At 40.9% G+C, this 25,315-nt stretch overlaps 7 non-coding genes across 7 annotated transcripts; all 7 read right to left on the reverse strand.

The window, feature by feature from the left end:
- Positions 1-526: 526 nt before the first annotated feature.
- Positions 527-591, reverse strand: LOC132647350 (small nucleolar RNA SNORD109A). Its single transcript, XR_009585718.1, has one exon. It is a non-coding gene; the product is annotated as a small nucleolar RNA SNORD109A (small nucleolar RNA).
- A 4,137-nt stretch (positions 592-4,728) lies between these two features.
- LOC132647761 (small nucleolar RNA SNORD109A) lies at positions 4,729-4,793 on the reverse strand. Its single transcript, XR_009586104.1, has one exon. It is a non-coding gene; the product is annotated as a small nucleolar RNA SNORD109A (small nucleolar RNA).
- Positions 4,794-8,312: 3,519 nt separating this feature from the next.
- On the reverse strand, positions 8,313-8,377 carry LOC132647773 (small nucleolar RNA SNORD109A). Its single transcript, XR_009586116.1, has one exon. It is a non-coding gene; the product is annotated as a small nucleolar RNA SNORD109A (small nucleolar RNA).
- A 3,537-nt stretch (positions 8,378-11,914) lies between these two features.
- On the reverse strand, positions 11,915-11,979 carry LOC132647774 (small nucleolar RNA SNORD109A). Its single transcript, XR_009586117.1, has one exon. It is a non-coding gene; the product is annotated as a small nucleolar RNA SNORD109A (small nucleolar RNA).
- Positions 11,980-15,537: 3,558 nt separating this feature from the next.
- LOC132647378 (small nucleolar RNA SNORD109A) lies at positions 15,538-15,602 on the reverse strand. The gene has a single exon (XR_009585746.1). It is a non-coding gene; the product is annotated as a small nucleolar RNA SNORD109A (small nucleolar RNA).
- Positions 15,603-19,164: 3,562 nt separating this feature from the next.
- LOC132647380 (small nucleolar RNA SNORD109A) lies at positions 19,165-19,229 on the reverse strand. The gene has a single exon (XR_009585748.1). It is a non-coding gene; the product is annotated as a small nucleolar RNA SNORD109A (small nucleolar RNA).
- A 3,509-nt stretch (positions 19,230-22,738) lies between these two features.
- LOC132647724 (small nucleolar RNA SNORD109A) lies at positions 22,739-22,803 on the reverse strand. The gene has a single exon (XR_009586068.1). It is a non-coding gene; the product is annotated as a small nucleolar RNA SNORD109A (small nucleolar RNA).
- Between the last annotated feature and the right edge of the window lie 2,512 nt (positions 22,804-25,315).

A 25,315-nucleotide genomic window follows, 5' to 3' on the forward strand; every position in this document is an offset into this window, starting at 1 on the left:
TCCAACAGGAAAGACCATTTCAATTTTCCCTCTATATAAATTGAATGATCCTGGAATTATTTGTTTTACGTCAGCCTTTACACAACTTTGGGTAAAGGGCGAGGGCAGTCATTTTCCTCCAATATTCTTGGGACTACTAGCATGAGCCATAAAATCCGCTCCTGACACTTTACCACATATGTGCAAGGGTACATCGACCGAGACTAGGAATGAGCACCACGTTCGAATTCATCAGTTCTTAGATATTTTTTGAGTAAATCATTTGCACCTACAGTCATCTCTACCTGATATATGTGCCTACTCCTATAGTAAAGGCTGTCTCCCTATCACTTGGAATCATTTCAATCTCTTTGAAAATAGAAAGCAATGAAGAATGTATCAAACCAAGTATGGGTACTGTTATGAGGCCTTTTTCGAAAAATCTCAGAATCTGATGCCAAACTGCACAGTTCTCATCCTCTCTGAAGAGGGAAGAGTGCCAGGCAGGCTCTGAAATCCTCATGGGTCTCACAAGGACCTCATATCTGGACCTCAGATCACATCTGCTCAAGTCAGTCAACGTCCTCAGATACCTGTTGTCATCACAGATCCAGAAAGGCCTTCGCTCAACACATGAGTTTTCACCTACCAAGTGAAACCCCAGAGAGCTAGACCCCTGGGCCTTGACAAGGAAGTTCAAAACTGTGCAGGAGGCATGTAGCTCATTCTGTCAAAGGTGGTGGGGGAACACAGAGGACAGGATTAAAGAGCCTTTCCCCTCAGACACCATATGAGAAAAATAGAGGTCAAAACATTGCAATTGGTGGGTGTCACTGGCCCCAAATCTGGTAGCTGTGAATGTTCCCTGAACTTATGTACTTAATCTTTACAACAGAGAATTTGGTAAGAATAGAGAAAACATTCAAGTAAGCATAATGACTTTGTTCCTATCTAGATAAGATTTTTTTCAACATCCTAATTTGCGGTTTTGATTCTATGCTCTTCCTCTTAACCCTACTTTAGGATTCCTCCTCCTGTTCCTTTCTTCCATGTATGTTCCTCTCCATCTTACAGTGCCCAGTATTGAGCCTTCCAGTTGTCCTGCAATTGTCAATGCTCTGGAGGATTTTGTGATGTATGTCACATGACCACCAGCTCGTTCCATATTTCCTTGGACAACAAATTGGAACACACAAGCCAAGCTACATTTTGGTCCATATACTTTTCCAGGTATCCCACAGGACATTGACAGGGACAGGAGTTGGGTTCTGTGTTCCTGATTCCTGAACCTTCTCTTCTTATCACCTCTCATGTCATGTTTCTTCAAATGAACTCAAATCCACCCAGTTTCCCAGATGAAGGAAGGCATTGCATTTAATACCAAAAATATTCTTCGTTTTGTTTTGCTTTGTTTTGATTTCCGACAATGGACAACTAGATTTCTGGCTCAACATAATCCATAATCATTTATAAAAAGAATAATTATGGTTCATTGTCAGCTCTGTTTGGGGCTGCGAAAACTTTATGGCAATTCACCTGAATTTTAGAGGGCAAGATTGCAAGTTTCCATGCTACTTAAAAGGACGTGAAAACGCATGGGTTGCTCTCTTAGTATCCACGCCAGAGGATCAAGGATAGATGAAATTTGTGAGGGTTATTGTTCGGTGCTCTAGGGGTCTAGACTACTAACACCCTATCATCTTCCTTTGGGTTCCACACCTGTCAGGGCAGAAAGAAGAGTTTAATTCTTTGAGCTTGAATGTCCATAAGGGAAGGAGCTGGGAGAAGGGTTTTCTTAGTACTTCTGGATATATTATTTAGAATTGGAAGCTTCAAGGGTAGCTACAAAAGAAAGTCACATAGTCCAATAACTTCACCCAACTAATGGTTTTCCAAATGCACATCAACATACTAATGGTATTAGGTAGTATCCTTGTCACTTGCTTGGGTTGGGACTACCTAGCTAAGTCCCCTAAAATCCCAGGGCCATAACAAGTGTTCCACCAGCAAGAGGCAAGATGAAGCCTAGGTTGTTTAGCCATAAGAGGGACGTCAAATGATTCTCATCTCTAGAGGTACACAGTAGGTAAATATTTAGTCAGCCGAGACTGCAGCCTGCCTACAAACAAAAGACACCATGGGAAGCAGCGTCACTGCTTACCTGTCCTGCCAGAAGGGAAGCACCTCTCCAAGTTTTAGCCTGCAACATAATAAGTATGAAGGTTATCAGAAAAGGAAATGCGTCTAGGCAACCTTGACTTTCTAAACTGTCCCGACCTTCAAGTCTGCCAGCCGTTCAGTATTTCCCAGAACCAACTATTGAATTCATTTCCTCCCTTCCAATCCCCTCAGATTTTAGCCACTGTGGCAAAAATCTCTCTTCTTCTGATGGCTTCCTCAAAAGCTGTCTGTGAGAGCATCTTTGCCAGTGCCAGCAGACACAGTGTGGATGCCTCTCAGTGGGCAGCAAGGAAGTTCAACAAAGCAAAGAAGAGGCACTGCCTATAGCATTGCAGTATGGTCATTCTTAACTCCTCCTCGTTTCTCAAAGTCAAAACGAACAAGTTGCACAGAGGTGAAAGTCAGTAAGCCCTATGGTATCTTTGAGATTTCAGGGTGTCATTGAAATTTATCTTCTGTGCATGGAATTCTTTCCTTGTTTATCCAACAGAGTATTCCATAATTGACTTTAGATTTCTTCCATGCCATGCAACCTGATCTTGGAAGAAAGGGGAATCCAAAGGTGCCTTTTTGTCTACATGTATGTTACCATGTCTCGATTCATGGAACTCAAGTCTTCCACTTGGAAGAGCGTTGGAATCATCTACCATGCTTCAGGTTAAATCTGATGAAAAGAAGATGTTTTATACGCACTAACTGACTAGCCTGTTTGGCAAATACTCATGGGTTGCTTTTTAATAGAGTATGTTGTACTACATAACTGAGATTACATGATGTCCTTGATTGGATATTCAAGTTTCAACCATGGTTGTAGAAATTGTGTATCCAGCAAGAGTTACCAAGAGTCCTATCCTCCTGCTTCCTAAAAGTCTGTTAGTAGTAATATATATATATATATATATATATATATATATATATATATATATATATATATATATATATATATCTGTGTGTGTGTGTGTCAGTTCTGAATTAATTATGTTCATCATGAGGATATTAAGAAGATTCAGTATGTGGTTCGTTCTTGTTTCATTGGAGAGTTAGCGTGTCTGCTCCATTATCAGGACTGTGGGTCTACCAGCTAGCAACATGTTCTTTAGAAATATCTTGCCTTGTTTTTTAAAGGAATAGTTGTTTTCATAGATCTTGTGTAACACGCAAATTTTGTTAGAAGAGATGATGTGCATCTGTGTGAGAGCTGCAATAAGAGGAATAATGTACGCAGGTGGAAAATAGAAGCAACTCTTCCACTTGGAATAGCGTTGGAATCATCTACCCTGCTTCAGGTTAAATCTGATGAAAAGAAGATGTTTTCTACGCACTAACTCACTAGCCCGTGGTCAAATACACTGGGTTGCTTTTTATCGAGTATGTTGTACTACACATCTGAGATTACATGATGTCCTTGATTGGATATTCAAGCTTCAACCATGGCTTTAGAAATTGTGTATCCAGCAAGTGTTACCAAGAGTCCTATGCTACAGCTTCGTAAAAGTCTGTTAGTAGTACGATATATATATATATACATATATGTGTGTGTCAGTTCTGAATTAATTGTGTTCATCATGAGGATGATAAGAAGATTCAGAGTGTGGTTCTATCTTGTTTCTTTGGAGAGTTAGTGCGTCTGATCCATTATCAGGATTGTAGGTCTACCAGCTAGCAACATGTTCTTTAGAAATATCTTTCCTTGTTTCATAAAGGAATAGTTGTTTTCATAGATCTTGTGTAACACGCAAATTTTATTAGAATAGATGATTTGCATCTGTGTGAGAGCGGCAATAAGAGGATGAATGTACCCAGGAGGAAAACAGAAACAACAACAACAAATAACAGAAAGCAAAGCCCAATTGTCATTTCTCATGATGGATCAACTGAGATGGTTTCCATGCGAGAGAGAGATAGGTAAACACAACCTGCTCTGGAAGATTTTGGCAGCTAAGACATAAATGATGAACACTAATAAAACTAGGGAATGTCTCCAACAGGTGCGCTGGCTTCTCACCTAGCCATTATTATCTAGAATTTACCCAGCCTCCAACAGGAAAGACCATTTCAATTTTCCCTCTTTATAAATTGAATGATCCTTTAATTATTAGTTATACGTCAGCCTTTACACAACTTTGGGTAAAGTGCGAGGGCAGTCATTGTCCTCCAATATTCTTGGGACTACTGGCATGAGCCCTAACCTCCCCTCCTGACACTTTACCACATATGTGCAAGGGTACATCGCCGGAGACTAGGAATGAGCAGCACGTTCTTACATATAATTCATCAGTTCTTACATATTTTTTGAGTACGTCATTTGCACCTACAGTCATCTCTACCTGATATGTGTGCCTACTCCCATAGTAAAGGTTGTCTCCCTATCACTTGGAATCATTTCTATCTCTTTGAAAATAGAAAGCAATGAAGATTCTATCAAACCAAGTATGGTACTGTTATGAGGCCTTTTTCGAAAAATCTCAGAATCTGATGCCATACTGCACAGTTCTCATCCTCTCTGAAGTGGGAAGAGTGCAAGGCCGGCTCTGAACTCCTCATGGGTCTCACGAGGACCTCATATCTGGACCTCAGATCGCATCTGTTCAAGTCAGTCAACGTCCTCAGATACCTGTTGTCATCATAGATCCAGAAAGGCCTTTGCTCAACACATGAGTTTTGACCTACCAAGTGAAACCCCAGAAAGATAGACTCCTGGGCCTTGACAAGGAAGTTCAAAACTGTGCAGGAGGCATGTAGCTCATTCTGTCAAAGGTTCTGGGGAAACACAGAGGACAGGATTAAAGAGCCTTTCCCCTTTGACACCATATGAGAAAAATAGAGGTCAACACATTGCCTTTGGTGGGTGTCACTGGCCCCAAATCGGGTACCTGTGAATGTTCCCTGAACTTATGTATTTAATCTTTACAACAAAGATTTGGTAAGAAGAGAGAAAACATTCAAGAAAGCAAATTGACTTTTTTTCCTATCTAGATAAGATTTTTTCAACATCCTAATTTGTGGTTTTGATTCTATGCTCTTCATGTTAACCCGCCGTTACACTTCCTCCTCCTGTTCCCTGTCTTCCATGTATGTTCCTCTCCATCTTACAGTGCAAAGTATTGAGCCTTCCAGTTGTCCTGCAATTGTCAATGCTCTGGAGGATTTTGTGATGTATGTCGCATGACCACCAGCTCCTTCCATATTTCCTTGGACAACAAAAAGCAACACACAGGCCAAGCTACATTTTGGTCCATATACATCACCAGGTATCCCACAGGACATTGACAGGGACAGGAGTTGGGTTCTGTGTGCCTGATTCCTGAACCTTCTCTTCTTATCACCTCTCATGTCATGTTTCTTCAAATGAACTCAACACCACCCAGTTTCCAAGATGAAGGAAGGCATTGCATTTAATACCAAAAATATTCTTAGTTTTGTTTTGTTGGTTCTGACAATGCACAACTAGATTTCTGTTTCAACATAATCCGTAATCATTTATAAAAAGAATAAATATGGTTCATTGTCAGCTCTGTTTGTGTTTTCGAAAACTTTATGGCAATTCACCTGAATTGTAGAGGGCAAGATTGCATGTTTCCATGCTACTGACAAGGAAGTGAAAACGCATGGGTGGCTCTCTTAGTATCCACGCCAGAGGATCAAGGACAGATGAAATTTGTGAGGGTTATTGTTCTGTGCTCTAGGGGTCTAGACTCCTAACACCCTATCATCTTCCTTTGGGTTCCACACCTGTCAGGGCAGAAATAACAGTTTAATTCTTTGAGCTTGAATGTCGATAAGGGAAGGAGCTGGGAGAAGGCTTTTCTTAGTACTTCTGGATATATTATTTAGAATTGGAAGCTTAAATGGTAGCTTCAAAAGAAAGTCAAATATGCCAATAACTTCACCCAACTGTTGGTTTTCCAAATGCACCTCAAAATACTAATGGTATTAGGTAGTATCCTTGTCACTTGCTTGGGTTGAGACTACCTAGCTAAGTCCCCTACAATGCCAGGGCCATAGCAAGTGTTCCACCATGAAGTGGCAAGACTAAGCCTAGGTTGTTTATTCATGAGAGGGACGTTAAATAAATCTCTTCTCTAGTGGTACACAGTAGGTAAATATTTAGTCAGGCGAGAAAGCAGCCTGCCTACAAACAAAAGACACAATGGGAAGCAGCGTCAATTACCTGTCCTGCCAGAAGGGAAGCACCTCTCCAAGTTTTAGCCTGCAACATAATAAGTATGAAGGTTATCAGAAAAGGAAATGCATCTAGGCAACCTTGACTTTCTAAAGTGTCCAGACCTTCAAGTCTGCCAGCAGTTCAGTCTTTCCCAGAACCAAATATTGAAGTCATTTCCTCCCTTCCAATCCCCTCAGATTTTAGCCACTGTGGCAAGGATTTCTCTTCTTCTGATGACTTCCTCAGAAGCTGTCTGTGAGAGCATCTTTGCCAGTGCCAGCAGGCACAGTGTGGACGCCTCTCAGTGGGCAGCGAGCAAGTTGGACAAAGCAAAGTAGAATCAGTGCGTATAGCATTGCAGTATGGTCATTCTTAACTCCTCCTTTCTCAAAGTCAAAACGACCAAGTTGCACAGAGGTGAAAGTCAGTAAGCCCAATGGTATCTTTGAGATTTCAGGGTGTCATTGAAATTTATCCTCTGTGCATGGAATTCTTTCATTGTTTATCCAACAGAGTATTCCATAATTGACTTTAGATTTCTTCCATGCCATGCAACCTCATCTTGGAAGAGAGGGGAATCCAAAGGTGCCTTTTTGTCTACATGTATGTTACCATGTCTCGATTCATGGAACTCAAGTCTTCCACTTGGAAGAGCGTTGGAATCATCTACCATGCTTCAGGTTAAATCTGATGAAAAGAAGATGTTTTGTACGCACTAACTGACTAGCCTGTGGTCAAATACTCATGGGTTGCTTTTTAATAGAGTATGTTGTACTACACATCTGAGATTACATGATGTCCTTGATTGGATATTCAAGTTTCAACCATGGTTGTAGAAATTGTGTATCCAGCAAGAGTTACCAAGAGTCCTATCCTCCTGCTTCCTAAAAGTCTGTTAGTAGTAAGATATATATATATATATATATATATATATATATATATTTATATCTGTGTGTGTGTGTGTCAGTTCTGAATTAATTATGTAAATCATGAGGATATTAAAAAGATTCAGTGTGTAGTTCGTTCTTGTTTCATTGGAGAGTTAGCGTGTCTGCTCCATTATCAGGACTGTGGGTCTACCAGCTAGCAACATGTTCTTTAGAAATATCTTTCCTTGTTTTTTAAAGGAATAGTTGTTTTCATAGATCTTGGGTAACACGCAAATTTTGTTAGAAGAGATGATGTGCATCTGTGTGAGACCTGCAATAAGAGTAAGAATGTACGCAGATGGAAAACAGAAACAACAACAAGAAATAACAGAAAGCAAAGCCCAATTGTCATTTCCATGATGGATCAACTGAGATGGTTAACATGCGAGAGAGAGAGATAGGTAAACACAACATGCTCTGGAAGATTTTGGCAGCTAAGACATAATTGAAGAACACCAATAAAACTAGGGAATGTCTCAAACAGGTGCCCTGGCTTATCACCTAGCCATTATTATCTAGAATTTACCCAGCCTCCAACAGGAAAGACCATTTCAATTTTCCCTCTATATAAATTGAATGATCCTGGAATTATTTGTTAAACGTGAGCCTTTACACAACTTTGGGTAAAGGGCGAGGGCAGTCATTGTCCTCCAATATTCTTGGGACTACTGGCATGAGCCATAAAATCCGCTCCTGACACTTTACCACATATGTGCAAGGGTACATCGACCGAGACTAGGAATGAGCACCACGTTCGAATTCATCAGTTCTTAGATATTTTTTGAGTATATCATTTGCACCTACAGTCATCTCTACCTGATATATGTGCCTACTCCTATAGTAAAGGCTGTCTCCCTATCACTTGGAATCATTTCAATCTCTTTGAAAATAGAAAGCAATGAAGAATGTATCAAACCAAATATGGGTACTGTTATGAGGCCTTTTTCGAAAAATCTCAGAATCTGATGCCAAACTGCACAGTTCTCATCCTCTCTGAAGAGGGAAGAGTGCCAGGCAGGCTCTGAAATCCTCATGGGTCTCACAAGGTCCTCATATCTGGACCTCAGATTACATCTGCTCAAGTCAGTCAACGTCCTCAGATACCTGTTGTCATCACAGATCCAGAAAGGCCTTCGCTCAACACATGAGTTTTCACCTACCAAGTGAAACCCCAGAGAGCTAGACTCCTGGGCCTTGACAAGGAAGTTCAAAACTGTGCAGGAGGCATGTAGCTCATTCTGTCAAAGGTGGTGGGGTAAGACAGTGACAGGATTGAAGAGCCTTTCCCCTCTGACACCATATGAGAAAAGTAGAGGTCAAAACATTGCATTTGGTGGGTGTCACTGGCCCCAAATCGGGTACCTGTGAATGTTCCCTGAACTTATGTACTTAATCTTTACAACAGAGATTTTGGTAAGAATAGAGAAAACATTCAAGTAAGCAAAATGACTTTGTTCCTATCTAGATAAGATTTTGTCAACATCCTAATTTGCGGTTTTGATTCTATGCTCTTCCTCTTAACCCTACTTTAGGATTCCTCCTGCTGTTCCTTTCTTCCATGTATGTTCCTCTCCATCTTACAGTGCCCAGTATTGAGCCTTCCAGTTGTCCTGCAATTGTCAATGCTCTGGAGGATTTTGTGATGTATGTCACATAACCACCAGCTCGTTCCATATTTCCTTGGACAACAAATTGGAACACACAAGCCAAGCTACATTTTGGTCCATATACTTTTCCAGGTATCCCACAGGACATTGACAGGGACAGGAGTTGGGTTCTGTGTTCCTGATTCCTGAACCTTCTCTTCTTATCACCTCTCATGTCATGTTACTTCAAATGAACTCAAATCCACCCAGTTTCCAAGATGAAGGAAGGCATTGCATTTAATACCAAAAATATTCTTCGTTTTGTTTTGTTTTGTTTTGATTTTTCTGACAATGGACAACTAGATTTCTGGCTCAACATAATCCATAATCATTTATAAAAAGGATAATTATGGTTCATTGTCAGCTCTGTTTGGGGCTGCGAAAACTTTATGGCAATTCACCTGAATTTTAGAGGGCAAGATTGCAAGTTTCCATGCTACTTACAAGGACGTGAAAACGCATGGGTTGCTCTCTTAGTATCCACGCCAGAGGATCAAGGACAGATGAAATTTGTGAGGGTTATTGTTCTGTGCTCTAGGGGTCTAGACTCCTAACACCCTATCATCTTCCTTTGGGTTCCACACCTGTCAGGGCAGAAATAACAGTTTAATTCTTTGAGCTTGAATGTCGATAAGGGAAGGAGCTGGGAGAAGGCTTTTCTTAGTACTTCTGGATATATTATTTAGAATTGGAAGCTTAAATGGTAGCTTCAAAAGAAAGTCAAATATGCCAATAACTTCACCCAACTGTTGGTTTTCCAAATGCACCTCAAAATACTAATGGTATTAGGTAGTATCCTTGTCACTTGCTTGGGTTGAGACTACCTAGCTAAGTCCCCTACAATGCCAGGGCCATAGCAAGTGTTCCACCATGAAGTGGCAAGACTAAGCCTAGGTTGTTTATTCATGAGAGGGACGTTAAATAAATCTCTTCTCTAGTGGTACACAGTAGGTAAATATTTAGTCAGGCGAGAAAGCAGCCTGCCTACAAACAAAAGACACAATGGGAAGCAGCGTCAATTACCTGTCCTGCCAGAAGGGAAGCACCTCTCCAAGTTTTAGCCTGCAACATAATAAGTATGAAGGTTATCAGAAAAGGAAATGCATCTAGGCAACCTTGACTTTCTAAAGTGTCCAGACCTTCAAGTCTGCCAGCAGTTCAGTCTTTCCCAGAACCAAATATTGAAGTCATTTCCTCCCTTCCAATCCCCTCAGATTTTAGCCACTGTGGCAAGGATTTCTCTTCTTCTGATGACTTCCTCAGAAGCTGTCTGTGAGAGCATCTTTGCCAGTGCCAGCAGGCACAGTGTGGACGCCTCTCAGTGGGCAGCGAGCAAGTTGGACAAAGCAAAGTAGAATCAGTGCGTATAGCATTGCAGTATGGTCATTCTTAACTCCTCCTTTCTCAAAGTCAAAACGACCAAGTTGCACAGAGGTGAAAGTCAGTAAGCCCAATGGTATCTTTGAGATTTCAGGGTGTCATTGAAATTTATCCTCTGTGCATGGAATTCTTTCCTTGTTTATCCAACAGAGTATTCCATAATTGACTTTAGATTTCTTCCATGCCATGCAACCTCATCTTGGAAGAGAGGGGAATCCAAAGGTGCCTTTTTGTCTACATGTATGTTACCATGTCTCGATTCATGGAACTCAAGTCTTCCACTTGGAAGAGCGTTGGAATCATCTACCATGCTTCAGGTTAAATCTGATGAAAAGAAGATGTTTTGTACGCACTAACTGACTAGCCTGTGGTCAAATACTCATGGGTTGCTTTTTAATAGAGTATGTTGTACTACACATCTGAGATTACATGATGTCCTTGATTGGATATTCAAGTTTCAACCATGGTTGTAGAAATTGTGTATCCAGCAAGAGTTACCAAGAGTCCTATCCTCCTGCTTCCTAAAAGTCTGTTAGTAGTAAGATATATATATATATATATATATATATATATATATATATATATATATATATATCTGTGTGTGTGTGTGTCAGTTCTGAATTAATTATGTTCATCATGAGGATATTAAAAAGATTCAGTGTGTAGTTCGTTCTTGTTTCATTGGAGAGTTAGCGTGTCTGCTCCATTATCAGGACTGTGGGTCTACCAGCTAGCAACATGTTCTTTAGAAATATCTTTCCTTGTTTTTTAAAGGAATAGTTGTTTTCATAGATCTTGGGTAACACGCAAATTTTGTTAGAAGAGATGATGTGCATCTGTGTGAGACCTGCAATAAGAGTAAGAATGTACGCAGATGGAAAACAGAAACAACAACAAGAAATAACAGAAAGCAAAGCCCAATTGTCATTTCCATGATGGATCAACTGAGATGGTTAACATGCGAGAGAGAGAGATAGGTAAACACAACATGCTCTGGAAGATTTTGGCAGCTAAGACATAATTGAAGAACACCAATAAAACTAGGGAATGTCTCAAACAGGTGCCCTGGCTTATCACCTAGCCATTATTATCTAGAATTTACCCAGCCTCCAACAGGAAAGACCATTTCAATTTTCCCTCTATATAAATTGAATGATCCTGGAATTATTTGTTAAACGTGAGCCTTTACACAACTTTGGGTAAAGGGCGAGGGCAGTCATTGTCCTCCAATATTCTTGGGACTACTGGCATGAGCCATAAAATCCGCTCCTGACACTTTACCACATATGTGCAAGGGTACATCGACCGAGACTAGGAATGAGCACCACGTTCGAATTCATCAGTTCTTAGATATTTTTTGAGTATATCATTTGCACCTACAGTCATCTCTACCTGATATATGTGCCTACTCCTATAGTAAAGGCTGTCTCCCTATCACTTGGAATCATTTCAATCTCTTTGAAAATAGAAAGCAATGAAGAATGTATCAAACCAAATATGGGTACTGTTATGAGGCCTTTTTCGAAAAATCTCAGAATCTGATGCCAAACTGCACAGTTCTCATCCTCTCTGAAGAGGGAAGAGTGCCAGGCAGGCTCTGAAATCCTCATGGGTCTCACAAGGTCCTCATATCTGGACCTCAGATTACATCTGCTCAAGTCAGTCAACGTCCTCAGATACCTGTTGTCATCACAGATCCAGAAAGGCCTTCGCTCAACACATGAGTTTTCACCTACCAAGTGAAACCCCAGAGAGCTAGACTCCTGGGCCTTGACAAGGAAGTTCAAAACTGTGCAGGAGGCATGTAGCTCATTCTGTCAAAGGTGGTGGGGTAAGACAGTGACAGGATTGAAGAGCCTTTCCCCTCTGACACCATATGAGAAAAGTAGAGGTCAAAACATTGCATTTGGTGGGTGTCACTGGCCCCAAATCGGGTACCTGTGAATGTTCCCTGAACTTATGTACTTAATCTTTACAACAGAGATTTTGGTAAGAATAGAGAAAACATTCAAGTAAGCAAAATGACTTTGTTCCTATCTAGATAAGATTTTGTCAACATCCTAATTTGCGGTTTTGATTCTATGCTCTTCCTCTTAACCCTACTTTAGGATTCCTCCTGCTGTTCCTTTCTTCCATGTATGTTCCTCTCCATCTTACAGTGCCCAGTATTGAGCCTTCCAGTTGTCCTGCAATTGTCAATGCTCTGGAGGATTTTGTGATGTATGTCACATGACCACCAGCTCGTTCCATATTTCCTTGGACAACAAATTGGAACACACAAGCCAAGCTACATTTTGGTCCATATACTTTTCCAGGTATCCCACAGGACATTGACAGGGACAGGAGTTGGGTTCTGTGTTCCTGATTCCTGAACCTTCTCTTCTTATCACCTCTCATGTCATGTTACTTCAAATGAACTCAAATCCACCCAGTTTCCAAGATGAAGGAAGGCATTGCATTTAATACCAAAAATATTCTTCGTTTTGTTTTGTTTTGTTTTGATTTTTCCGACAATGGACAACTAGATTTCTGGCTCAACATAATCCATAATCATTTATAAAAAGAATAATTATGGTTCATTGTCAGCTCTGTTTGGGGCTGCGAAAACTTTATGGCAATTCACCTGAATTTTAGAGGGCAAGATTGCAAGTTTCCATGCTACTTACAAGGACGTGAAAACGCATGGGTTGCTCTCTTAGTATCCACGCCAGAGGATCAAGGATAGATGAAATTTGTGAGGGTTATTGTTCTGTGCTCTAGGGGTCTAGACTCCTAACACCCTATCATCTTCCTTTGGGTTCCACACCTGTCAGGGCAGAAAGAAGAGTTTAATTCTTTGAGCTTGAATGTCCATAAGGGAAGGAGCTGGGAGAAGGCTTTTCTTAGTACTTCTGGATATATTATTTAGAATTGGAAGCTTCAAGGGTAGCTACAAAAGAAAGTCACATAGTGCAATAACTTCACCCAACTAATGGTTTTCCAAATGCACATCAACATACTAATGGTATTAGGTAGTATCCTTGTCACTTGCTTGGGTTGGGACTACCTAGCTAAGTCCCTACAATGCCAGGGCCATAACAAGTGTTCCACCAGCAAGAGGCAAGATGAAGCCTAGGTTGTTTAGCCATAAGAGGGACGTCAAATGATTCTCATCTCTAGAGGTACACAGTAGGTAAATATTTAGTCAGCCGAGACTGCAGCCTGCCTACAAACAAAAGACACCATGGGAAGCAGCGTCACTGCTTACCTGTCCTGCCAGAAGGGAAGCACCTCTCCAAGTTTTAGCCTGCAACATAATAAGTATGAAGGTTATCAGAAAAGGAAATGCGTCTAGGCAACCTTGACTTTCTAAACTGTCCCGACCTTCAAGTCTGCCAGCCGTTCAGTATTTCCCAGAACCAACTATTGAATTCATTTGCTCCCTTCCAATCCCCTCAGATTTTAGCCACTGGGGCAAAAATTTCTCTTCTTCTGATGGCTTCCTCAAAAGCTGTCTGTGAGAGCATCTTTGCCAGTGCCAGCAGACACAGTGTGGACGCCTCTCAGTGGGCAGCAAGGAAGTTCAACAAAGCAAAGAAGAGGCACTGCCTATAGCATTGCAGTATGGTCATTCTTAACTCCTCCTCGTTTCTCAAAGTCAAAACGAACAAGTTGCACAGAGGTGAAAGTCAGTAAGCCCTATGGTATCTTTGAGATTTCAGGGTGTCATTGAAATTTATGCTCTGTGCATGGAATTCTTTCCTTGTTTATCCAACAGAGTATTCCCTAATTGACTTTAGATTTCTTCCATGCCATGCAACCTCATCTTGGAAGAGAGGGGAATCCAAAGGTGCCTTTTTGTCTACATGTATGTTACCATGTCTCGATTCATGGAACTCAAGTCTTCCACTTGGAAGAGCGTTGGAATCATCTACCATGCTTCAGGTTAAATCTGATGAAAAGAAGATGTTTTGTACGCACTAACTGACTAGCCTGTGGTCAAATACTCATGGGTTGCTTTTTAATAGAGTATGTTGTACTACACATCTGAGATTACATGATGTCCTTGATTGGATATTCAAGTTTCAACCATGGTTGTAGAAATTGTGTATCCAGCAAGAGTTACCAAGAGTCCTATCCTCCTGCTTCCTAAATGTCTGTTAGTAGTAAGATATATATATATATATATATATATATATATATATATATATATATGTGTGTGTGTGTGTGTGTGTGTGTGTGTGTGTGTGTGTGTGAGTTCTGAATTAATTATGTTCATCATGAGGATATTAAGAAGATTCAGTGTGTGGTTCGTTCTTGTTTCATTGGAGAGTTAGCGTGTCTGCTCCATTATCAGGACTGTGGGTCTACCAGCTAGCAACATGTTCTTTAGAAATATCTTTCCTTGTTTTTTAAAGGAATAGTTGTTTTCATAGATCTTGGGTAACACGCAAATTTTGTTAGAAGAGATGATGTGCATCTGTGTGAGAGCTGCAATAAGAGGAAGAATGTACGCAGGTGGAAAACAGAAACAACAGCAAGAAATAACAGAAAGCAAAGCCCAATTGTCATTTCCATGATGGATTAACTGAGATGGTTTCCATGCGAGAGAGAGAGATAGGTAAACACAACATGCTCTGGAAGATTTTGGCAGCTAAGACATAATTGAAGAACACCAATAAAACTAGGGAATGTCTCAAACAGGTGCCCTGGCTTATCACCTAGCCATTATTATCTAGAATTTACCCAGCCTCCAACAGGAAAGACCATTTCAATTTTCCCTCTATATAAATTGAATGATCCTGGAATTATTTGTTTTACGTCAGCCTTTACACAACTTTGGGTAAAGGGCGAGGGCAGTCATTGTCCTCCAATATTCTTGGGACTACTGGCATGAGCCATAAAATCCGCTCCTGACACTTTACCACATATGTGCAAGGGTACATCGACCAAGACTAGGAATGAGCACCACGTTCAAATTCATCAGTTCTTAGATATTTTTTGAGTATATCATTTGCACCTACAGTCATCTCTACCTGATATATGTGCCTACTCCTATAGTAAAGGCTGTCTCCCTATCACTTGGAATCATTTCAATCTCTTTGAAAATAGAAAGCAATGAAGAATGTATCAAACCAAGTATGGGTAATGTTATGAGGCCTTTTTCGAGAAATCTCAGAATCTGATGCCAAACTGCACAGTTCTCATCCTGTCTGAAGAGGGAAGAGTGCCAGGCAGGCTCTGAAATCCTCATGGGTCTCACGAGGTCTTCATATCTGGACCTCAGATTACATCTGCTCAAGTCAGTCAACGTCCTCAGATACCTGTTGTCATCATATATCCAGAAAGGCCTTCGCTCAACACATGAGTTTTCACCTACCAAGTGAAACCCCAGAGAGCTAGACTCCTGGGCCTTGACAAGGAAGTTCAAAACTGTGCAGGAGGCATGTAGCTCATTCTGTCAAAGGTGGTGGGGAAACACAGTGACAGGATTGAAGAGCCTTTCCCCTCTGACACCATATGAGAAAAATAGAGGTCAAAACATTGCATTTGGTGGGTGTCACTGGCCCCAAGTCGGGTAGCTGTGAATGTTCCCTGAAATTATGTACTTAATCTTTACAACAGAGATTTTGGTAAGAATAGAGAAAACATTCAAGTAAGCAAAATGACTTTGTTCCTATCTAGATAAGATTTTGTCAACATCCTAATTTGCGGTTTTGATTCTATGCTCTTCCTCTTAACCCTACTTTAGGATTCCTCCTGCTGTTCCTTTCTTCCATGTATGTTCCTCTCCATCTTACAGTGCCCAGTATTGAGCCTTCCAGTTGTCCTGCAATTGTCAATGCTCTGGAGGATTTTGTGATGTATGTCACATGACCACCAGCTCGTTCCATATTTCCTTGGACAACAAATTGGAACACACAAGCCAAGCTACATTTTGGTCCATATACTTTTCCAGGTATCCCACAGGACATTGACAGGGACAGGAGTTGGGTTCTGTGTTCCTGATTCCTGAACCTTCTCTTCTTATCACCTCTCATGTCATGTTACTTCAAATGAACTCAAATCCACCCAGTTTCCAAGATGAAGGAAGGCATTGCATTTAATACCAAAAATATTCTTCGTTTTGTTTTGTTTTGTTTTGATTTTTCTGACAATGGACAACTAGATTTCTGGCTCAACATAATCCATAATCATTTATAAAAAGAATAATTATGGTTCAATGTCAGCTCTGTTTGGGGCTGCGAAAACTTTATGGCAATTCACCTGAATTTTAGAGGGCAAGATTGCAAGTTTCCATGCTACTTACAAGGACGTGAAAACGCATGGGTTGCTCTCTTAGTATCCACGCCAGAGGATCAAGGATAGATGAAATTTGTGAGGGTTATTGTTCTGTGCTCTAGGGGTCTAGACTCCTAACACCCTATCATCTTCCTTTGGGTTCCACACCTGTCAGGGCAGAAAGAAGAGTTTAATTCTTTGAGCTTGAATGTCCATAAGGGAAGGAGCTGGGAGAAGGCTTTTCTTAGTACTTCTGGATATATTATTTAGAATTGGAAGCTTCAAGGGTAGCTACAAAAGAAAGTCACATAGTGCAATAACTTCACCCAACTAATGGTTTTCCAAATGCACATCAACATACTAATGGTATTAGGTAGTATCCTTGTCACTTGCTTGGGTTGGGACTACCTAGCTAAGTCCCTACAATGCCAGGGCCATAACAAGTGTTCCACCAGCAAGAGGCAAGATGAAGCCTAGGTTGTTTAGCCATAAGAGGGACGTCAAATGATTCTCATCTCTAGAGGTACACAGTAGGTAAATATTTAGTCAGCCGAGACTGCAGCCTGCCTACAAACAAAAGACACCATGGGAAGCAGCGTCACTGCTTACCTGTCCTGCCAGAAGGGAAGCACCTCTCCAAGTTTTAGCCTGCAACATAATAAGTATGAAGGTTATCAGAAAAGGAAATGCGTCTAGGCAACCTTGACTTTCTAAACTGTCCCGACCTTCAAGTCTGCCAGCCGTTCAGTATTTCCCAGAACCAACTATTGAATTCATTTGCTCCCTTCCAATCCCCTCAGATTTTAGCCACTGGGGCAAAAATTTCTCTTCTTCTGATGGCTTCCTCAAAAGCTGTCTGTGAGAGCATCTTTGCCAGTGCCAGCAGACACAGTGTGGACGCCTCTCAGTGGGCAGCAAGGAAGTTCAACAAAGCAAAGAAGAGGCACTGCCTATAGCATTGCAGTATGGTCATTCTTAACTCCTCCTCGTTTCTCAAAGTCAAAACGAACAAGTTGCACAGAGGTGAAAGTCAGTAAGCCCTATGGTATCTTTGAGATTTCAGGGTGTCATTGAAATTTATGCTCTGTGCATGGAATTCTTTCCTTGTTTATCCAACAGAGTATTCCATAATTGACTTTAGATTTCTTCCATGCCATGCAACCTCATCTTGGAAGAGAGGGGAATCCAAAGGTGCCTTTTTGTCTACATGTATGTTACCATGTCTCGATTCATGGAACTCAAGTCTTCCACTTGGAAGAGCGTTGGAATCATCTACCATGCTTCAGGTTAAATCTGATGAAAAGAAGATGTTTTGTACACACTAACTGACTAGCCTGTGGTCAAATACTCATGGGTTGCTTTTTAATAGAGTATGTTGTACTACACATCTGAGATTACATGATGTCCTTGATTGGATATTCAAGTTTCAACCATGGTTGTAGAAATTGTGTATCCAGCAAGAGTTACCAAGAGTCCTATCCTCCTGCTTCCTAAATGCCGGTTAGTAGTAAGATATATATATATATATATATATATATATATATATATATATATATATATGTGTGTGTGTGTGTGTGTGTGTGTGTGTGTGTGTGTGTGTGAGTTCTGAATTAATTATGTTCATCATGAGGATATTAAGAAGATTCAGTGTGTGGTTCGTTCTTGTTTCATTGGAGAGTTAGCGTGTCTGCTCCATTATCAGGACTGTGGGTCTACCAGCTAGCAACATGTTCTTTAGAAATATCTTTCCTTGTTTTTTAAAGGAATAGTTGTTTTCATAGATCTTGGGTAACACGCAAATTTTGTTAGAAGAGATGATGTGCATCTGTGTGAGAGCTGCAATAAGAGGAAGAATGTACGCAGGTGGAAAACAGAAACAACAGCAAGAAATAACAGAAAGCAAAGCCCAATTGTCATTTCCATGATGGATTAACTGAGATGGTTTCCATGCGAGAGAGAGAGATAGGTAAACACAACATGCTCTGGAAGATTTTGGCAGCTAAGACATAATTGAAGAACACCAATAAAACTAGGGAATGTCTCAAACAGGTGCCCTGGCTTATCACCTAGCCATTATTATCTAGAATTTACCCAGCCTCCAACAGGAAAGACCATTTCAATTTTCCCTCTATATAAATTGAATGATCTTGGAATTATTTGTTTTACGTCAGCCTTTACACAACTTTGGGTAAAGGGCGAGGGCAGTCATTGTCCTCCAATATTCTTGGGACTACTGGTATGAGCCATAAAATCCGCTCCTGACACTTTACCACATATGTGCAAGGGTACATCGACCAAGACTAGGAATGAGCACCACGTTCAAATTCATCAGTTCTTAGATATTTTTTGAGTATATCATTTGCACCTACAGTCATCTCTACCTGATATATGTGCCTACTCCTATAGTAAAGGCTGTCTCCCTATCACTTGGAATCATTTCAATCTCTTTGAAAATAGAAAGCAATGAAGAATGTATCAAACCAAGTATGGGTACTGTTATGAGGCCTTTTTCGAGAAATCTCAGAATCTGATGCCAAACTGCACAGTTCTCATCCTGTCTGAAGAGGGAAGAGTGCCAGGCAGGCTCTGAAATCCTCATGGGTCTCACGAGGTCTTCATATCTGGACCTCAGATTACATCTGCTCAAGTCAGTCAACGTCCTCAGATACCTGTTGTCATCATATATCCAGAAAGGCCTTCGCTCAACACATGAGTTTTCACCTACCAAGTGAAACCCCAGAGAGCTAGACTCCTGGGCCTTGACAAGGAAGTTCAAAACTGTGCAGGAGGCATGTAGCTCATTCTGTCAAAGGTGGTGGGGAAACACAGTGACAGGATTGAAGAGCCTTTCCCCTCTGACACCATATGAGAAAAATAGAGGTCAAAACATTGCATTTGGTGGGTGTCACTGGCCCCAAGTCGGGTAGCTGTGAATGTTCCCTGAAATTATGTACTTAATCTTTACAACAGAGATTTTGGTAAGAATAGAGAAAACATTCAAGTAAGCAAAATGACTTTGTTCCTATCTAGATAAGATTTTGTCAACATCCTAATTTGCGGTTTTGATTCTATGCTCTTCCTCTTAACCCTACTTTAGGATTCCTCCTGCTGTTCCTTTCTTCCATGTATGTTCCTCTCCATCTTACAGTGCCCAGTATTGAGCCTTCCAGTTGTCCTGCAATTGTCAATGCTCTGGAGGATTTTGTGATGTATGTCACATGACCACCAGCTCGTTCCATATTTCCTTGGACAACATATTGGAACACACAAGCCAAGCTACATTTTGGTCCATATACATTTCCAGGTATCCCACAGGACATTGACAGGGACAGGAGTTGGGTTCTGTGTTCCTGATTCCTGAACCTTCTCTTCTTATCACCTCTCATGTCATGTTTCTTCAAATGAACTCAAATCCACCCAGTTTCCAAGATGAAGGAAGGCATTGCATTTAATACCAAAAATATTCTTCGTTTTGTTTTGTTTTGTTTTGATTTTTCCGACAATGGACAACTAGATTTCTGGCTCAACATAATCCATAATCATTTATAAAAAGAATAATTATGGTTCATTGTCAGCTCAGTTTGGGGCTGCGAAAACTTTATGGCAATTCACCTGAATTTTAGAGGGCAAGATTGCAAGTTTACATGCTACTTACAAGGACGTGAAAACGCATGGGTTGCTCTCTTAGTATCCACGCCAGAGGATCAAGGATAGATGAAATTTGTGAGGGTTATTGTTCTGTGCTCTAGGGTTCTAGACTCCTAACACCCTATCATCTTAAATTGGGTTCCACACCTGTCAGGGCAGAAAGAAGAGTTTAATTCTTTGAGCTTGAATGTCCATAAGGGAAGGAGCTGGGAGAAGGCTTTTCTTAGTACTTCTGGATATATTATTTAGAATTGGAAGCTTCAAGGGTAGCTACAAAAAAGTCACATAGTCCAATAACTTCACCCAACTAATGGTTTTCCAAATGCACATCAACATACTAATGGTATTAGGTAGTATCCTTGTCACTTGCTTGGGTTGGGACTACCTAGCTAAGTCCCCTACAATGCCAGGGCCATAACAAGTGTTCCACCAGCAAGAGGCAAGATGAAGCCTAGGTTGTTTAGCCATAAGAGGGACGTCAAATGATTCTCATCTCTAGAGGTACACAGTAGGTAAATATTTAGTCAGCCGAGACTGCAGCCTGCCTACAAACAAAAGACACCATGGGAAGCAGCGTCACTGCTTACCTGTCCTGCCAGAAGGGAAGCACCTCTCCAAGTTTTAGCCTGCAAAATAATACGTATGAAGGTTATCAGAAAAGGAAATGCGTCTAGGCAACCTTGACTTTCTAAAGTGTCCCGACCTTCAAGTCTGCCAGCCGTTCAGTATTTCCCAGAACCAACTATTGAATTCATTTCCTCCCTTCCAATCCCCTCAGATTTTAGCCACTGTGGCAAAAATTTCTCTTCTTCTGATGGCTTCCTCAAAAGCTGTCTGTGAGAGCATCTTTGCCAGTGCCAGCAGACACAGTGTGGACGCCTCTCAGTGGGCAGCAAGGAAGTTCAACAAAGAAAAGAAGAGGCACTGCCTATAGCATTGCAGTATGGTCATTCTTAACTCCTCCTCGTTTCTCAAAGTCAAAACGAACAAGTTGCACAGAGGTGAAAGTCAGTAAGCCCTATGGTATCTTTGAGATTTCAGGGTGTCATTGAAATTTATGCTCTGTGCATGGAATTCTTTCCTTGTTTATCCAACAGAGTATTCCATAATTGACTTTAGATTTCTTCCATGCCATGCAACCTCATCTTGGAAGAAAGGGGAATCCAAAGGTGCCTTTCTGTCTACATGTATGTTACCATGTCTCGATTCATGGAACTCAAGTCTTCCACTTGGAAGAGCGTTGGAATCATCTACCATGCTTCAGGTTAAATCTGATGAAAAGAAGATGTGTTGTATGCACTAACTGACTAGCCTGTGGGCAAATACTCATGGGTTGCTTTTTAATAGAGTATGTTGTACTACACATCTGAGATTACATGATGTCCTTGATTGGATATTCAAGTTTCAACCATGGTTGTAGAAATTGTGTATCCAGCAAGAGTTACCAAGAGTCCTATCCTCCTGCTTCCTAAAAGTCTGTTAGTAGTAAGATATATATATATATATATTTGTGTGTGTGTGTGTGTCAGTTCTGAATTAATTATGTTCATCATGAGGATATTAAGAAGATTCAGTGTGTGGTTCGTTCTTGTTTCATTGGAGAGTTAGCGTGTCTGCTCCATTATCAGGACTGTGGGTCTACCAGCTAGCAACATGTTCTTTAGAAATATCTTTCCTTGTTTTTTAAAGGAATAGTTGTTTTCATAGATCTTGGGTAACACGCAAATTTTGTTAGAAGAGTTGATGTGCATCTGTGTGAGAGCTGCAATAAGAGGAAGAATGTATGCAGGTGGAAAACAGAAACAACAACAAGAAATAAAAGAAAGCAAAGCCCAATTGTCATTTCCATGATGGATCAACTGAGATGGTTAACATGCGAGAGAGAGAGATAGGTAAAGACAACATGCTCTGGAAGATTTTGGCAGCTAAGACATAATTGAAGAACACCAATAAAACTAGGGAATGTCTCAAACAGGTGCCCTGGCTTATCCCTTAGCCACTATTATCTAGAATTTACCCAGCCTCCAACAGGAAAGACCATTTCAATTTTCCCTCTATATAAATTGAATGATCCTGGAATTATTTGTTATACGTCAGCCTTTACACAACTTTGGGTAAAGGGCGAGGGCAGTCATTGTCCTCCAATATTCTTGGGACTACTGGCATGAGCCATAAAATCCGCTCCTGCAACTTTACCACATATGTCCAAGGGTACATCGACCGAGACTAGGAATGAGCACCACGTTCGAATTCATCAGTTCTTAGATATTTTTTGAGTATATCATTTGCACCTACAGTCATCTCTACCTGATATATGTGCCTACTCCTATAGTAAAGGCTGTCTCCCTATCACTTGGAATCATTTCAATCTCTTTGAAAATAGAAAGCAATGAAGAATGTATCAAACCAAGTATGGGTACTGTTATGAGGCCTTTTTTGAAAAATCTCAGAATCTGATGCCAAACTGCACAGTTCTCATCCTCTCTGAAGAGGGAAGAGTGCCAGGCAGGCTCTGAAATCCTCATGGGTCTCACAAGGACCTCATATCTGGACCTCAGATCACATCTGCTCAAGTCAGTCAACGTCCTCAGATACCTGTTGTCATCATAGATCCAGAAAGGCCTTCGCTCAACACATGAGTTTTCACCTACCAAGTGAAACCCCAGAGAGCTAGACTCCTGGGCCTTGACAAGGAAGTTCAAAACTGTGCAGGAGGCATGTAGCTCATTCTGTCAAAGGTGGTGGGGGAACACAGAGGACAGGATTAAAGAGCCTTTCCCCTTTGACACCATATGAAAAAAATAGAGGTCAAAACATTGCATTTGGTGGGTGTCACTGGCCCCAAATCGGGTACCTGTGAATGTTCCCTGAAATTATGTACTTAATCTTTACAACAGAGATTTTGGTAAGAATAGAGAAAACATTCAAGTAAGCAAAATGACTTTGTTCCTATCTAGATAAGATTTTGTCAACATCCTAATTTGCGGTTTTGATTCTATGCTCTTCCTCTTAACCCTACTTTAGGATTCCTCCTGCTGTTCCTTTCTTCCATGTATGTTCCTCTCCATCTTACAGTGCCCAGTATTGAGCCTTCCAGTTGTCCTGCAATTGTCAATGCTCTGGAGGATTTTGTGATGTATGTCACATGACCACCAGCTCGTTCCATATTTCCTTGGACAACAAATTGGAACACACAAGCCAAGCTACATTTTGGTCCATATACTTTTCCAGGTATCCCACAGGACATTGACAGGGACAGGAGTTGGGTTCTGTGTTCCTGATTCCTGAACCTTCTCTTCTTATCACCTCTCATGTCATGTTACTTCAAATGAACTCAAATCCACCCAGTTTCCAAGATGAAGGAAGGCATTGCATTTAATACCAAAAATATTCTTCGTTTTGTTTTGTTTTGTTTTGATTTTTCTGACAATGGACAACTAGATTTCTGGCTCAACATAATCCATAATCATTTATAAAAAGAATAATTATGGTTCATTGTCAGCTCTGTTTGGGGCTGCGAAAAATTTATGGCAATTCACCTGAATTTTAGAGGGCAAGATTGCAAGTTTCCATGCTACTTACAAGGACGTGAAAACGCATGGGTTGCTCTCTTAGTATCCACGCCAGAGGATCAAGGATAGATGAAATTTGTGAGGGTTATTGTTCTGTGCTCTAGGGGTCTAGACTCCTAACACCCTATCATCTTCCTTTGGGTTCCACACCTGTCAGGGCAGAAAGAAGAGTTTAATTCTTTGAGCTTGAATGTCCATAAGGGAAGGAGCTGGGAGAAGGCTTTTCTTAGTACTTCTGGATATATTATTTAGAATTGGAAGCTTCAAGGGTAGCTACAAAAGAAAGTCACATAGTGCAATAACTTCACCCAACTAATGGTTTTCCAAATGCACATCAACATACTAATGGTATTAGGTAGTATCCTTGTCACTTGCTTGGGTTGGGACTACCTAGCTAAGTCCCTACAATGCCAGGGCCATAACAAGTGTTCCACCAGCAAGAGGCAAGATGAAGCCTAGGTTGTTTAGCCATAAGAGGGACGTCAAATGATTCTCATCTCTAGAGGTACACAGTAGGTAAATATTTAGTCAGCCGAGACTGCAGCCTGCCTACAAACAAAAGACACCATGGGAAGCAGCGTCACTGCTTACCTGTCCTGCCAGAAGGGAAGCACCTCTCCAAGTTTTAGCCTGCAACATAATAAGTATGAAGGTTATCAGAAAAGGAAATGCGTCTAGGCAACCTTGACTTTCTAAACTGTCCCGACCTTCAAGTCTGCCAGCTGTTCAGTATTTCCCAGAACCAACTATTGAATTCATTTGCTCCCTTCCAATCCCCTCAGATTTTAGCCACTGGGGCAAAAATTTCTCTTCTTCTGATGGCTTCCTCAAAAGCTGTCTGTGAGAGCATCTTTGCCAGTGCCAGCAGACACAGTGTGGACGCCTCTCAGTGGGCAGCAAGGAAGTTCAACAAAGCAAAGAAGAGGCACTGCCTATAGCATTGCAGTATGGTCATTCTTAACTCCTCCTCGTTTCTCAAAGTCAAAACGAACAAGTTGCACAGAGGTGAAAGTCAGTAAGCCCTATGGTATCTTTGAGATTTCAGGGTGTCATTGAAATTTATGCTCTGTGCATGGAATTCTTTCCTTGTTTATCCAACAGAGTATTCCATAATTGACTTTAGATTTCTTCCATGCCATGCAACCTCATCTTGGAAGAGAGGGGAATCCAAAGGTGCCTTTTTGTCTACATGTATGTTACCATGTCTCGATTCATGGAACTCAAGTCTTCCACTTGGAAGAGCGTTGGAATCATCTACCATGCTTCAGGTTAAATCTGATGAAAAGAAGATGTTTTGTACGCACTAACTGACTAGCCTGTGGTCAAATACTCATGGGTTGCTTTTTAATAGAGTATGTTGTACTACACATCTGAGATTACATGATGTCCTTGATTGGATATTCAAGTTTCAACCATGGTTGTAGAAATTGTGTATCCAGCAAGAGTTACCAAGAGTCCTATCCTCCTGCTTCCTAAAAGTCTGTTAGTAGTAAGATATATATATATATATTTGTGTGTGTGTGAGTGTCAGTTCTGAATTAATTATGTTCATCA

This window comes from Meriones unguiculatus, chromosome 14 (genome assembly GCF_030254825.1).
Source record: "Meriones unguiculatus strain TT.TT164.6M chromosome 14, Bangor_MerUng_6.1, whole genome shotgun sequence".
Classification (NCBI taxonomy): Eukaryota; Metazoa; Chordata; class Mammalia; order Rodentia; family Muridae; genus Meriones; species Meriones unguiculatus.